The 15,975-nt window shown below is 34.5% G+C and overlaps 1 long non-coding RNA gene across 5 annotated transcripts; it reads left to right on the top strand.

Moving 5' to 3' along the window:
• Positions 1 to 6,931: 6,931 nt before the first annotated feature.
• On the top strand, positions 6,932 to 10,504 carry LOC112743529 (uncharacterized). Of its 5 annotated transcripts, none has more exons than XR_011871001.1 (8): positions 6,932 to 7,576; positions 7,809 to 7,937; positions 8,154 to 8,222; positions 8,339 to 8,407; positions 9,132 to 9,200; positions 9,664 to 9,818; positions 9,927 to 10,038; positions 10,239 to 10,504. It is a non-coding gene; the product is annotated as an uncharacterized lncRNA (long non-coding RNA). The 5 variants fall into 5 exon arrangements; XR_011871000.1 differs by having other exon boundaries at positions 8,151 to 8,222; XR_011871002.1 differs by having other exon boundaries at positions 8,151 to 8,222; positions 8,303 to 8,407.
• Positions 10,505 to 15,975: the final 5,471 nt, after the last annotated feature.

The following is a 15,975-nucleotide window of genomic DNA, read 5'->3' as shown; positions in this document are numbered from 1 at the left end:
AACCATTTCCCTTTTACTCTTAAAGCCGCAAAGAGCTCTAAGCTGGCCATCTATTTCAAGCAAACCATATTCAAGTGGAAAAGTAAAGATAAAGGCTAAAGATTTTACCCACTTGAAATTTGTATTGAGTGGTAGTGGCCTTGGGATAGGTACTACCAGTGGTCTTGCAAGCTCTACTCCCTTGTATTCTTCTGTGAATTCTTCCACTTCTTTGCAAACTTTTTCAACTGCAACCACGTCTTGATCAAAGTCTTCGATATCTTCTTCATCGCTCAAGTCATAAGTCGGAGGTTGAGAAAAGTCTACCTCCACATCATCTTTGTATTCATTTGGGGAGGATTCTTGAGTCTCAAAGAATTCGCTTGCGTATGCAAGTTCATTACTAGGAGAACTTGACTCGTGATTATCATTATCAAGGAAAGTCGCTTCTTGAGTTGTTCCGTCCAGTTCTTCATAAGCTACTTGCTTTGGGGGCTGTGCACTATCCTCCTTAGCATCAATTGCAAATTCTTCGACGGAATTCTTCACAATTCTGTATTCCCATGGAGGTTCAGCATCTCCTAAGTCTTCAACCAATTCTTCTTCTTCGATAATTTCAGCTTCCTCCACTTGCTCCAGTACAAAGTCATGCTCCTTACTGTCCATTGGAGTTTCTAGTATCTCCTTCATGCTACGTTCTTCATTAGATTGTCCACATGAAGCCATGGGGTTCCCTGAGTGTCCGAACGTCAGGAAGGTAATCGATTGATCGCTTGCTCCAGTTGGTGAAGGGTTGCATGAAATATTTCCACTGTTTCCTTGAGACGCTCCCGTGATTCTTGGGTCGATGGATATTGACATGGTGCATAGGGAAGTGGTGGTTCTTGGGAGTAATTAGATTGGAATTGGGGTGGATATGGGTTAGGGTCATATGGAGGTGAATGGTGATAGGGGGCTTGTGAGTATGGTGGTTCAAAGCTATGCTGATGAGGTGGTTCATAGGCATATGATGGGTCTTGTTGGTAACTACAAGGGGGTCCACTATATCTATCATCTTGGTACGCACCTCGGAATGGCTCTTGACCATAGTAATTTGGTGGAGGTTGGTTGTCACGAAGTGGTCCACCGTAACTATTGTCTTGGCATGCATTGTAGAATGGGCGTCGTCCATGGTATTTTGGAAGGTGTTGTTGCCTAAAGGGTTGATCAGATCCTCGTGGCTCCGTCCATCTCTGATTATTTTGACCTTGATGCATGTTCCTATTATAGCTTCCATTCCTTTCAACAATATTAGAACCAAACTCTGAGCGACGGGGGTGAGAACTCATAGCAACTAATAAAAATTAAAAACAAAAATAAAATCAAATAAACAAGCAAAATAAAATATTTACAATAACCAATAGTAAGGCACACGTTTGCAATTCCCCGGCAACGGCGCCATTTTGACGAACTGAAGATTGATGGTTTAGAATTCACAATAAATTCTCGTTGCAAGTATAGTTTCTAAACCAAGCAATAATCCTTTCATACAAAAGTTTGGTTGTCAGAAGTAACAAAACCCAATAAAATTTATAACCGATTTTAAACCTCGGGTCGTCTTCTCAAGGAATTGTAGGGAGGTGTGATTTATTATTGATTATGGAATAAGTCGTGTTTTTGGGTTTTTGAAATAGAGAACAAGTAATTTAAATGGCAATAAATTAATAATTATAAAAATCTCTTGCAAGGTATAAGAACTGGGAATCCTATCCTAGTTATCCTTATCAGGTGTGATGAGAATTGAATTTTTGCTCCCACTTAGTTAACCATTACTAAATAAAGGTAAGTCAAGTGGATTAATTAACTTGATTCCTCGGTCCTAGTCAACTCCTATGGAAAGTCTAGATTTAGAGGAATCCAAATCAATCAGCAATCCTAATTTCCAATCAACTGCAGAGTTTGATAACTCAAGTGTTACTAATTACTTAACCAAAGCAAAAGGAGAAAATAAATCATAAATTAAATTGGAAGCATTATAAATAGAATAAAACAATCATAAGTCTGAAATATCTCAAATAATATTAAATAGAATATTCAAATCTAACATGAGAAAAAATCATAAATCAAATTGAAAAGATAAACAAAAATTAAAGTAATAGAATAAATAAAACTAGAAAGTAAATTAAAGGAACATTGAACCTGAGAAGAAGTTGAAATCCTAATCCTAAAACTTAAGAGAGAGGAGAGAGTCTCTCTCTCTAAAAACTACATCTAAAACCTAATAATTGTGAATATGAATGTTCTAGGAATTGTTGTTCTTGTTCCCTTTGAATTTCCCATTCTCTGGCTTATATTCTGTATTTCTGGCTTGGATTTGGGACGAAAAAGGGTCCAGAAAGCTGAAGGCGTTTTCTGTAGATTCCTGCACGTGGCGTCCGTCACGCGTGCGCGTAGGTCACGCGTGCGCGTCAATTGGAGTTTTTTCTTGTCACGCGTACGCGTCATTTGCGTTCTGCTCTAGCCACGCGTCCGCGTCGTCCACGCTTACGCGTCGCTACCATTTTGTGCTAGGCACGCGTCCGCGTCGTCCATGCGTTCGCGTCGCTGCCTTTTCTTCAAAACTCCATTTTTGTGCTTTCCTTCCATTTTTGTATGTTTCCTTTCTGTCCTCTAAGCCATTCCTGCCCTATGTAGCCTGAAAATACTTAACACACAGATCACGGCATCGAATGGTAATAAAGGATAATTAAAATTAATATTTTTAAAGCATTGGAAACATGTTTTCATATATATCGTAAAATAAGGAAGGGAAAGTAAAACCATGCAATTTACATGAATAAGTGGGTGAAGAATTGATAAAAACACTCAATTGAGTACAAGATGAATCATAAAATAGGGGTTTATCATGCGTACGCATAGGATTATGCGTATGCACGCAATAGAAGGCTCTTCCCGGCTTGTGCATACGCATGATATTGTGTGTATGCATAACATGAAACTTTCCCAGGGTGTGCGTGTGCACACCCCTCGTGCGTATGCACGAGATGTACACCCCTCCTGCGTATGAACGAGTTATAACACCCATTCTATTCTGTTCGTAGGCACAGATGTGTACCTAGGCACACAAACCAGAACTTCAAATTTTCTACAATATCATGAAATTCATATTTTTGACTCCAACTTCCAACGTTCTTAACTTTTCCTTCAGAATTCCAATATCCACAAAATCTATACCGTTTTAAATCTCTTTAAATTATATTTAATTTGAAACTAATTTCATTCAAATATAAATCCTGAGACTCAAGTTATGATCTGTCGAAGTTGGCCAAAAATCTATTTTTACCAAAAACTTTTAAACCTCAAATTCACCAAAAGTCACAATTCAAAGCCAATTATTCTACATCCAAAATAGTCCCAATGTACCTAAATTATGTTTAGATACTTTCCAATCATTCCACAACCTACCAACATATAATTTCATCAATTCCGTCGAACACTTTCCACTTATAAATCTCAAATCTCAATAATCCACAATCCCTAACATCAATTCATCATCCTCAACATTCATCAACATCAATAAGGCTCCTAATTCATTATCAATCATCAACAATCCTCATATAAAAATTATCATTCAACCACATACAACTCATACAACCTCATCACAATTCACATATCACATACATAATCCAATTAACCATTTAATCAATTCAATCCTATCCTAAGGTCAACTAGCCTAAAGTTCATGAAACATTACATATTACATAGAGAAAACCAAAACCATACTTTGGCCGATTCTCAATATACACAAAACACCAAATTTAGACTCCAAACAAGCCTCAAGTTACCAACAATCCACCAACTCAAAAATCAATACTCCAAGAATCACAATTCAAGCTAGACATACATAATTTATCATAAATCAACCTAGAGTTCATCAAATCCACAAAATCACAAGAGATTTGAATATGATCACTTTACCCAACATTGATTAGGACAAAACTCAATAGCAATCAAGTGCTAGAGTGTACTTAAACACCCAAAATCACAAAAATCACTTAAAAACCAAGCCTAAAAATTTTGAATTTCATAGAGATGAAACTTGGGCAAGGATTTTCAAAAATCTTACCACTTTGGTTAGATAAACTAACGGGCTCAGCAAGAGCTTTGCGTGGCCGCAAACGGCACACAAATCAGAGTACCGTAGCTTGAGATATGGTCGAATGAATGTGATTGTGAATAGTGTCTTCTTCCTTTCTTTTCTAACCCTACCAGCTGCTGTGTGTGTTGAGTTATGAAGTGTAGAGTGGCTGAAATGGCCTTTAATGAGAGTATTTATATATTGGGTTTGGGTCCAATTTGGGCCTGCTTTTAATTAATATTCTAAATTTTTTAACCTATTTTAGGCAATTAAATTATTTAATTAAGCGGTTAATTAATTACGCGGTTCTTACATAATATGTAAGTCCTTAACACCAAGCTAATTGTAAGAAGAAAAGAAAATACTTCTTTTTTTAAGAGTTCCATAACAGAGTACTTTTTTTGTGCTCTTAAAAAGAGAATATTCTTTTCTTAAAATTCTTGGAACAAATCTGAAGATCCAAAAAAATGTGGCATTACGAATCATAAGTTCGAAGAAAAAAGAATAGAGCTAGTTAAAAATAAATAAATATTTAAAAGAATTTTTTAAATTACATCTCTTTTTTCCAATGAACTTAACTTAAAGGACATGCTTGTAAGTTAATTTTTGCACACTTAAAAACATTATTTGATATATACATAAGCTGGTAACAATATAATCCTATCCATGTAACCTATATAGTTCAGAAAAAGAATAAAGCTATGGATTGGACAAGCCTAATTTTTTTTTTCAGTTAATCGAATTCAAAAGAATTTTACTATTCCCCTTAACTTTAGTATAACACTTTTTTCGCACATAGAAAGTTTTTAATGAGAGTAAGGATAAACAAATAGTTGAAAAGAGATAACTATTAAAGGAGTGTGTGATGAAATTAAAAAAAAACTAAAATTAAGAATATTTTGGATAAATGTGATTTATATGGTATTAAATAACCATAGAGAATAAAATACAATCTTATCAGAAAAAAAATAAAGATATCAATATGAGTGCACACACTAACTCATATTTTTAAGTGTGACAAACTTGACTGAACCGTACAGTAAAAAAGCTCAAAAGGAGAAAATAAGAACCGAAGAATGAAATGTCACAGACTCGCAGTCTTTTCACCATGGGTAAACTTTCTTTCAATAGCTAGCAGGTCAAAAGCATAAGCTCTCACATCATAGGAACAATCATTTTTTCACATAACGGTATCACTTAAATGGTATAATTGAATCAAGCTAGGGAAGAAAGTGGTTAGTTACAATGGGCATGTGCTCTCTGTGCTAGTGCTCTCTGTGCCAATCGCTCAGTTCTTTCTACCAATCTACTCTCTTTCACTACTTCCTCCTCCATACCCACCACCACCATATCAATAAAAGAAAAAAAAATATTAACTTGAAAACAACGTACCAAAGAGGAAGAGATGGATAACTGAAGAATTTGCTTTTGTTAAAAAGGAAGGAAGGAAGATGTGTGACTCGACCAATGAATTCAGATGCAGATGAAACCCATAGTTGCCGCCGCCGCCTCGTCAATCATTGTAACCCCTACCATTGTCGTAGTCGTGTCCACCACCGCAAGGAAGAGCTCGTGCAGTTGAGACATTCAAACGATGCACGACCGCTTCATCGACCAAGGGAAGGATTGTCGTTGGCCATTAGAGTTTGGAGAGAAGAAAAAATTGTAAAATAGAAAATTATTTTCTGGAGTATAATTGAAATGAATTTTTTGTTTAAACTAACTTTATTTTAAATATTGAATTTTGAAATACTAAGATTTGCAGAACTGATAGAAATAAAAGGAAGAGAAAAAGAACAAATGAATAGGGACAAAAAAAATTTACGATACTGATAAAGGATAGATAAGAAGATTGCGAAGTGAGGGAGGTTGCAGAGAGAACATGTCAGAAGAGAAAGGAAGAAAATTAAATTAGGAAAAAAAATGGAGGAAGAAACCAATTCAAACACTACAAGAAAAAAGGTCTATCGGCACCCTTTTTTCTTGCCACGCTTTTAAAGCGTGCCCAAAAGTGGTCTATGGGTACGTTTTTGCGAGGGTGGCCACTGATTTGTGATTTGGCCACGCTTTTTTTTGCCACGCTTTTCAAGCGTGGCCATAGAGAGAAATCGGCACGCTTTTACGAGGGTGGCCACTTATTTGAAATTTGGCCACGCTTTTTTATTGTCACGCTTGAAAAGCGTGGCCATAGAGGGAAATCGGTACGCTTTTACGAGGGTGGCCACTGATTTAAAATTTGGCCACACTTTTTTTGGCACGCTAAAAAAGCGTGGCCATAGAAGGAAATCGGCACGCTTTATAAGCGTGGCTATAGTGTATTTATTTTGGCACCGTAAAAAAAACGTGCCGATAGAGTTCTCTCCCCTAAAATTTATTTTCCCACTTATTTTTTTTCACACTTAACTTTTTTCCCTAAGTTTTCAAATTTTAACCCTAAATGATAAGTTTTCAAATTTTCACACTTAACTTATTTTTAACCCTAAATTTTAAGATGACTTGTGATTTTATTTTTTTTACCATTCAATATTTTTTTCTTCTTTTTTCAGTATCTTTTTTTTCATTACAAAATGTGTATTTTTTTATAATTTATTTATTTTTAAATCACATAACTTTGTTAGAGTACACCTAATTCTTATGTTACTAAATTATACTTAACAAAATTAATTTAAAATAATTTAATTAATTTTACAGTTTATACATTGTATTAATAATTAGTCATTTAATATTCTTAAAAAATATAATAAATTATAATTTAAAATCAAAAGTATTTAATGTAAACTCAATATTCATATTTAAACTAAACTTGATATTAAAGTATGAATTAAAACTTTAAATGTTATCATTTGAATTTCTTGGTTTCTTTGGTTTTGATAAAAGTTAGAACAGAGTTAAAGAATTCCCTTTCAAACCCTAAAATCTTTTTAACTCTAAAATTTCCTTTCAAACCCTATTGCGCCGTCACTTCATCTTCACTCTCGAACCCAGCAGCTTCCTCGAGCCTTCATCGTTGTAATCGTTCAACCTATTGCATTCATCGTTCAGCCTTCATCGCGTTCATCACTGCCCTTCATCTCACCCAGCCTGCATCGCCTTCGTCGCACCCAGCCTTCATCGCTGTAATCGTCATCTTCGTCGAGCAGTCGTTGTCTTGAGCTTGCCGTAGCCATCACCATGGTCTTCCTCGAGCTTGCCGTCGCCGTCATGTTCGTCGAGCAGTCGTTGTCTTCCTCGACGCTGCTTTGAATGGCTTTTCCTTGAAAGGTTCAGAAAACCCTAACCTCCATCACGCCGCCATCTATCTCACCGTCGCCACCCTTGGCCCTCAAGATCGCAACCAGGTTCGTCCTTGTTGTTTGGCTTGTTGTCCCTCTCGCCGTTCTGCTCGGAAAGCTGCTCGCCTCTGTCTCGTGGTTCTGCTCGCCTCTGTCTCGCGGTTCTGCTCGCCAGGTCTCGCAGTTCTGCTCACCGTGCTGCTCGAAGGTTAGTGCTCAGTTGTGCTGTTTTACTACTAACATGATTTTTATTTTGAAAAACTTATTACATGTTCCTACTCTTGTGTTTTATATACTTATTTTGAAGTCTTAATGTGGTACATATAAGGTTTGATAACCTAAATAAGACTTGCTTAGATGCTTATCCTGGTGGAGTACATGATGCAAATATGCAATGATGCCTGATTTTGTTGAGTTCTTCGACTTTCTTTCCTTATTAGATTAAAGCTTCTGTTTCTGCGCTATGGAACACACAAGGCTTGAACTGGCCTAGTTCTTTCGAGCAACAAAGACAGAGAACAGGAGACTTAGATATGCTTGATTGGCTTAAGGCCATGTTTGGTTTCCAGGCATGTATTTTGACCAACACACAATGCTAGAGGAGAATGATTTATGATTCATTACATTTTTTTGGTATAATCTGCTTAAATTGTTATTGCATATGCGAATGTGTAGTGCTGTGTGTGATGAAATTGTGAGAACTGAAGATAATTGTTGTAAGAAAAATAAGTAGTTTATTTTCTCTGTAAGTCTCATATGCTGCTGCTTCTTCTACTTCACAGCAGCAACAGAAGAAGAAGAAAGAGAAAAAGGTGTATGATTTACCTGGCCAGAAACGAGATCCACTAGAGGAGGTAGATATACAATTATATACATTATACATGTATGCTTTATTCTCTTATTCCTTATAGCTTTTTCAGTTTTTTGTAATCAGTGTGTTGCATGTGTTTGTTTCCTTGTGAAATTTCAGAAAGATCCTCTCAGGATTTTCTATGAGTTTATATGAGCAAGTTCCCACAAGCGAAATGTCACAAATCTGGTGAGTTTTTCTTTCCTTACCAAGATTTGTTAAGGGTGGGAGACACATTACTGTTTATATGCAACTTTGAGACACTACTGATAGTGTAGTTTTGCCTTTAAGCAACTTTGAGACCCTTGCCAACCAACTGGAGTTTGTATTAGTAGCACCATGCTCTTTAATATTGTTATAATTTTCATCAAAGTGTTATTTCCAAACAAGGTGGATATACTTTTGCATATGGCCTTTACTCGCTGTTATTTTGCTGGATTTACAAGTCGTGAACAATTTTGTTGCTTCGAGATTTTTATGCTTAAGTATTTAATGTGAACTAATAATCTTGTTGTGTCAGTGTGTTCTGAAGGGTCAAGTAAAGAGTGATCACTGAACATAATTTTATACATGTTTCAACAGTATTTAGAACTACTATTTTTTTTTTCTTTTTGATGTTTGTGATTGGCTTAGTGCAATAATGTTTGCATAAATTAATAAAGCATCATAGCATTTAGTAGAGTATTATATTCTTGTTTCTTTAATATTGGACTAGAGATATAATATAAGAAAAAGAAGGGTCACTGGTTTTTTATTGTGTGGTGCTAACTGCTAAGATTCAGGGACTAGTTAATATTTTCATACTTTAGTTTCTTAAACTTTCAACTATTTTTACATAGTTATATATAATTTATTGATAATCAAATTTTGATGTATTTGATTTTGTTTTCCATATATCTTTGGTTCCTTCAAGTGCTACAAGACCAAAAATCTACTTTTGTGGAAGCTTTGAACTTTAACTATGGGAAACCTTATGATCAAAGTAAGTTTCTCTCAATGACTTCTCCATACATATATATATGGTTTGCAGCATTTTAAATTTTCCTATTGCCAATTGTGTAATATTTAATTTCTCCTTCTTCCTTACTACTGGATAAAGATTAATATGAAGACATCATCATAATATAGAACCTTAATTTTGTTAAAGCAACTCGAAGATTAATCAACAAATTCAATATGGAATAAGCAAAGACTACAAAGTAGTTGCCCGTTAATATAATAATGGTGATAGCCGCAAGTTTCTGTATTTTCAAAAGTATATGATGATATATATGTATGTGACTATGCGAGTTAATGGAATATCCAAGTAATATCTGTATATGTACATTTATCTTCAAAGGATACTTTTTCTATAAATATAGTTTTAACTTATATAAGATTATTTTGTGGTGGTCTTTAAGAATTAGAGCATTATTATCCTTACTATTAGTAATTTTTTTTATAAGTGACAAGAACAGCGAAGGAAACACGGAGCATAAATTTCGAGAAAGAAAATCAAGCTCTAAGTCTATATCTGATAGAGAAATCATGTTGTCAAGTACAAAAACGAATTCCAGCGACACAAAAAGCGTCAAAAGTAACATGGTTTCACCAAGAACAGGTTCAATTTTCACTCTATCTTCATTTCCCTTAATAGTGTTATTAGTGTATATATACAGTTCCAAACATAAATAAATATGACATCATTTTTAAATTTTGATGGTTACAGCCAAACTTATTACGCCACCTTCACGATCTCCTGCTCCAGTATCAGCACCAGCGTCAGCACGTGTTGAAAAGGAATCCAATTTTCGCGGGAAAAACACTTCCATTTTAGCAAGGTGGTTTGGTTTTGGAAAATAATTTAAATCCTATTCTATTTCTAAAGGCAGCTCAATTTTGAAATATTAGAACAAGAGAAAGAAAAGTTGTCTTGCCATTTTCATGTTTAATCAATTTGGATTTGGAATTGGATTTGTTGGACTTAATTGAAGTTCCTTTTATAACATGTACTAACACAAGATTATTTAAAATTCTGCAGGGCAGTGATAAAAACAATGGAGCTCATCATAATGGATGATCATACTACTCATGAAATTTGATATTTTGTAACTAAGTATATAAAAGAAGTAGATATGTGACACTTGTTGGAATTGCAATTCTTATTTACTTGTTATGACTTTACTTTTTGGTACTTTGTCATCAAAATCTACTTTTGTGGTGACAAGTTTTATATGTATGTTTTTTTTTATGGGAAAGTTTATATTTGTTGGATTAGTTCAATATATATAATTTTATTTTGGTCTATGATTTTAAAATTATATATGAATTTTGCAAGAAATATTAGGAAGATTAAGGAAATACTAGGAAGATTAATGAAAAAAAAAATTCTGACCAAACTTATGGGCACGCTTAAAAAGGGTGGCTATATCTTAATCTTGGGATCAACAAGCACGCTTAATAAACGTGGCCATAACTTGGCAACTGGCACGTTTTAAAAGCGTAGCCATATACTCATCTGTTGGCACGCTTTTAAAGAGTACCCAAAGCATACATTTTGGGACGTTTTAAAAGCGTGGCGATATGTGCACTTTTCGGTACGCTTTTAAGCGTACCTATAGGTTAAGACCTATGGCCACGCTTTTTAAGCGTGGCAAGAGATGAAAGCGTGCCAACAAGAAAAGCGTGCCGATAGATCTACAAAAGCGTGGCGATAGAGCAACCGGCACGCTGGCAGATGTGACCCTTTCAAAAGCGTGCCGATAGCTCAAAAAGCGTGGCGAAAAGCTATCGGCACACTTTTTTGCACTTTTCGACACGCTTTTAAAGCGTGGCAGAAGGCTTATTTTCTTGTAGTGAAAGAAGACGTAAACAAAGAACAAAAGAAATTGCTACTGTCGAAGATGATGGAGTATGAGTAAACTAGTAAGAGAGAGAACACAATATAAATATTTATCTGAATCACGCTCCTTCAATACACGTAAGAATTTCACCGAGTAAAAACCTTTTTTTAAAGAATAAGTATATGATAAATATATAATTATAAATATTATATACATAAAATTATAAATATTAAATTAAATAAAATAATTTTAATTATTATCTCTCTATAATTACCGATTATGATTTGGCAAGATATTCAAGAATAGTCCGCTTTTTAGTAGTATTCTCATGCCGAGTTTATGTGCAAATTAAATTAGTTGCGTGAAAAGATATTTGGATAGAAATAATCCGATGATGTATGCATCAAGAAAAAATTTGGTGCATTGTACATACATCAAAACGGTCTTACTGTTTAAATAAGTCTCGATGCATGAAGATTTAATATATTATCTTAATTTATAACGTTAGAGTCACTTAACACATACATGATGGACTAGGTTTAACCAATAATGCTACATAGAATTTACCTTCAAATGCGTGCATTGACCTTGACAGAGCATAAAAGATCGAAGTCTGCTCTTCCATTAATGACAAAACCTACATTAATTATGCTATTTAACTAAACCTTGTGCTAAATTCAGCATGATCGTTGACTTACACATTTCAAATCTAAATTTATTCTTCAAATAAAAAATGTACTTAGGGAAGGTTATATATTACGGAGAGTGAAAAAAACTTGAAATGAAATGAGGTCTGCACTAGTATTGTATATATCTATCTTATATTTTAATTTGTCAACGCAGAAAAGCTTCCAAGATTAACTGAAAAATAATGTCAATATAAGTAATCCATAGAGGAATTCAACTTTTTTCTTCCTCAAAATTTTCATGTAATAAGAGTTGAAATGTATGACTCATGGCTAATTTAAAACTAGTAGCGTATCTGAATATATTCAACTGAATATAATATTTAGGATAAATCACAAATAAATTATTTGGTTTGCAATATTACATGAATATTTTTATTAGAATTTGGTAATATTTTTATCTCATTTATTTCATATAAATCTGTTCGTATTTTGGCTGAGGATACGAGTTTATGAGATTCCAAGACCTTAATTTCGATGAGGTTGACACAAATTTAAAAGGATAATCTACAAAGATACTCTAATATTTAAGTCAGTATAATACACTTAGAGTATTGTGGCCAATCATATCTTACCTCGTGAGTTATCCTTTTCCCTATATTATACCCTTCCGAGATAGCCATTGGGCATTTACTGCCTTAAATATACATTTCAATATCATAATATGACAGTTTAACAAGTTAATGATTTCATCCTTTAGGTAGCGTTTGTTTTGAGGTACTAAGACAGAGGCTGAGAGACTGAGACTCAGTATTGTGTTTGTTAGTTCAAAGACTAGTACTAAAATTTCTGTCTCTGTCTCTAAAATTTCAGTATTTCAGTACCTCCAAAAAGTAGGGACACAGGGAACTGGAATTTTTAGAGATGGAAACTGAAACTTTAATAACATTTTATACCTAAAATACTTTCATTTCAATTAATTAATTCCAATTTTACCCTTTGTGCAAATTAAATTAGAGTTTCATTCTTATTTCAATTCATGTCTCCCATTTTGCACCAAACAGAATATTGAGATTTATTTCAATCCCTGTCTCTTAGCCTCTGTCTCTCAGTCTCAGTCTTTCTGTCTCTGTCTCTCCACCAAACGCTACCTTAATGATATATTCGTTATCCATTAACGAGCAGCTGGTAAAACACTACTAGAAAAATTATTTTTAGTGCCTATTTATTTTAATTTTAGCGGCAATAAAAATAGTCATTAATATTTTTATCGGTAATTTGACATTAACCGATTTATGCTTTGTTGCTAAAAGATTTTAGTGATAATTATACAATTGTCGGTAAATACCTTTTTAATAGCCGTTAAAATTTGTAATTTTTAGCGGCCATTTTCTTGACAATTTATATGGCCACTAAAAGTAATTCTAAGATGGTAATGTTATTTACTTTTAGTTGCAATTACGTTGCTGCTAAAACCGGCCATTTTACCGGCAATTTATATGACCATTAAAAGTAATTTTAAATTTATAATGCTATTCATTTTTAGTTGCCATTACTCTTACCACTAAATCCTAACACTTTTTTTAGTTATATTCACTACAAGAAAAATACCCATTCAGCCACACTTTTTTTAAGCTACATTTGAAAAGCGTAGTCTATTCATAGAATAGGCTACGCTTTTCTCCGTGTTGCCTTTTTATAAGAGAAAAGGATACACAAATGCGGCATCATTTAAAAAGCATAGCCTTAGATATTATAGAAATCACTTATCAAGCGTAGCCGTAGGTTGATATCTATAGATTCACTTTTCGTATCAAAGGAGACGCTTTTAAAGGGTAGCCTATTTTTTAAGTTTTGGGTGCACTTAAAAAGTGATGCCTAATGTATCCAGAACAAAATGCTTATTACTTGGTAACTTTTTTTCCTTTTTTACGCGAAAGGAAACCTACACTTAGCGAAAATTATGTCAATTCCCTCCTAGGTCATCACTCCCCTCCAAAGCCCCTTCATCCTTGCACTGACCCGTGAAGAAACCCTCTCACCACACTCACCATCGCCACTGACCACCCACCATCGCGCAGAAACCCTCTCACTGCACCATCGCGAAGAAACCCTCTCATTGCAGCATCGCGAAGAGGCCCGTACTCATCACCACTCACTACAAGAAAGTCACTCCTATTCGCCCTCACCATCGTCATCTCTGCGCTTCTGACCTTCGCCAACCCTATCGCGCACAATCCTCACCGTCGCCACCACTCACTCATCTTCATCACTCACCACTCACCACGCTGTCACTCATCTTCATTGTTGCTTCTCTTTTCTGCGCGCTCACATCAGGAAGACTCTGCCTCAACTGAAAGCCTCTCATCAGTCGCTCACCATCGCCAAGAAGGTATGTATTCACCTTCATTTGGTTTCTAAAATCTGAAAGGGTAGGATTCCGATTTTAGGGTTGCAATTTGGGGGTTTGGTACAAAATCCTGTGAACTCGTGAATTGATGAACATGCATGCTAATGTTGCAGTGCAGTAGAACTAGTGAATTTGGGGGTTTCATTCTGTTAGTGTTGCACTGCAGGGTTTATTGTGACTTGTTGCTAAAATTTTATGGTTTTCCTGCTCCTGAAGGTCCACTTACGGAGGTTTGCTTCTGTATGATTTTTGGTGCAAAATAATTAGAGCTGTTAACATTTATTGTCTAAATTGAAGTTGCTAAAACAAAGATTGAACTGGATGTGCAGAGTGTCCATAGCAGAAGCTGTGTTATTATATTTTTTGCTTTTACGCACAAACCATTCTTCTGTTAAAATTGTCTTGCCTACTAATAAATTATGAAAACCAAGTAGGGAAATTGTTTGAGATGATTACTCTTTTTATATAAAAAACAAAAAGATTTTAAAGGATTCTAAAACAAGTATTCTCATAAAATCTTCTAAAGAAACAAATTCTTGTAAAGAGACAGGGTATGGACTTCCATTTTTAACAAATAAAATGAACCTTGAACTGTGAAATGCTAGATCAACAGAAATCAAACTTTCCAATGCAGAAGATTATTGTTTTCATTGTTTTATCTTTGGAATTTTTGTTACTCGCAGGTTTTGACAGAGAGTATTGATCGTGTCTTAGAGTTTGTTAAATGAAGTAAGGCAATCAACCCCACTGTTGCATTGGAGACAGCTACAGCCTTGCAGGTATGTGTGTTTTGTCTCTTTCTTCTAATCATAATAGAAATTTGATTTAAAAGAAGACCAGAACATTGTGTTTGTTCCTGATTTTTCGTATATTTGTTTTGTCTTTCTATTACACTTAGTAAAAATGAAGACATTTTTAAATTTATTGGCTTGGAAGGAATAAAAAGGTTTATTTTTTCAAAATGGGAGTCTTTAACTTTACATGTAATACATGTGTTCCACATTAGAAGTTTCACTGCTTATGCCATGGGGTTTCTAAGGAGTAAGGATCCACTGATTCTGGATAACAATTTGAGGGAACTGGGTGCTAAAATTATATAAGACAATTGGGCAGGTGTAGTTTCCTTTTTGAAGGTCCATTTGAGGATCTCTCTCTCTCTCTCTCTCTCTCTCTCTCACACACACACACATTTCTCTCTCTCTCTCTCTCTCTCTCTCACACACACACACACACACACATAGTTTTGGAATTAAAGAGGTATATTTTTGTTAGAATATGTTTCTGCACTATGATATTATTTTAAATCTTGTACTTAGCTATATTTCTAGATCTCATGCTCTTGAATTTCTCTAAACTTTGGTTGCTGCAACTTATTGTGTTTATCCTTTGATTAAATGGCAGTAGTAGTTTTATATCTAAGTAACCTTTCCATTGAGTATGTTTATGCTCAAATAAGTTAGGCTACATAATGTATTTATTGACCAGTCAGCTGTTTGATTCTTGGATCTGTGAATGATTGTTGCTTTCTTAATCAACACAGTTTACTTTGTAGTGGTAAATGGTAATGTTCCAATAAACGAAAATCAAGTACTAATGGGGACTATTATTCATTTTTCTAGAGTAGTTTACTGATTTCATGTTTTTAATTGTTTCACTGCCATTACATGAATGAAATGAAAAATACATCAAGTAGCAATATTATTGATTGTGTTTTACATACAAGACTTGCACTCCTATTTATACATTAATAATATGAGTAACTAACAGCTTTGCCTGATATGAAAAATCTATTATATTCTTAATTGCCTTAACAGTTTTATTAAGTCACAAGCTAACTAACCATTCTCTACACTACTATCCTTTACAAGGCTCAATTTCATCCCTCCAATATAAAATCCT

The sequence above is a fragment of the Arachis hypogaea genome, chromosome 14 (genome assembly GCF_003086295.3).
Source record: "Arachis hypogaea cultivar Tifrunner chromosome 14, arahy.Tifrunner.gnm2.J5K5, whole genome shotgun sequence".
NCBI classification, from domain to species: domain Eukaryota; kingdom Viridiplantae; phylum Streptophyta; class Magnoliopsida; order Fabales; family Fabaceae; genus Arachis; species Arachis hypogaea.
Note: the sequence above shows the minus strand (reverse complement) of the source record. Positions and strands in the feature narration are given on the sequence as shown.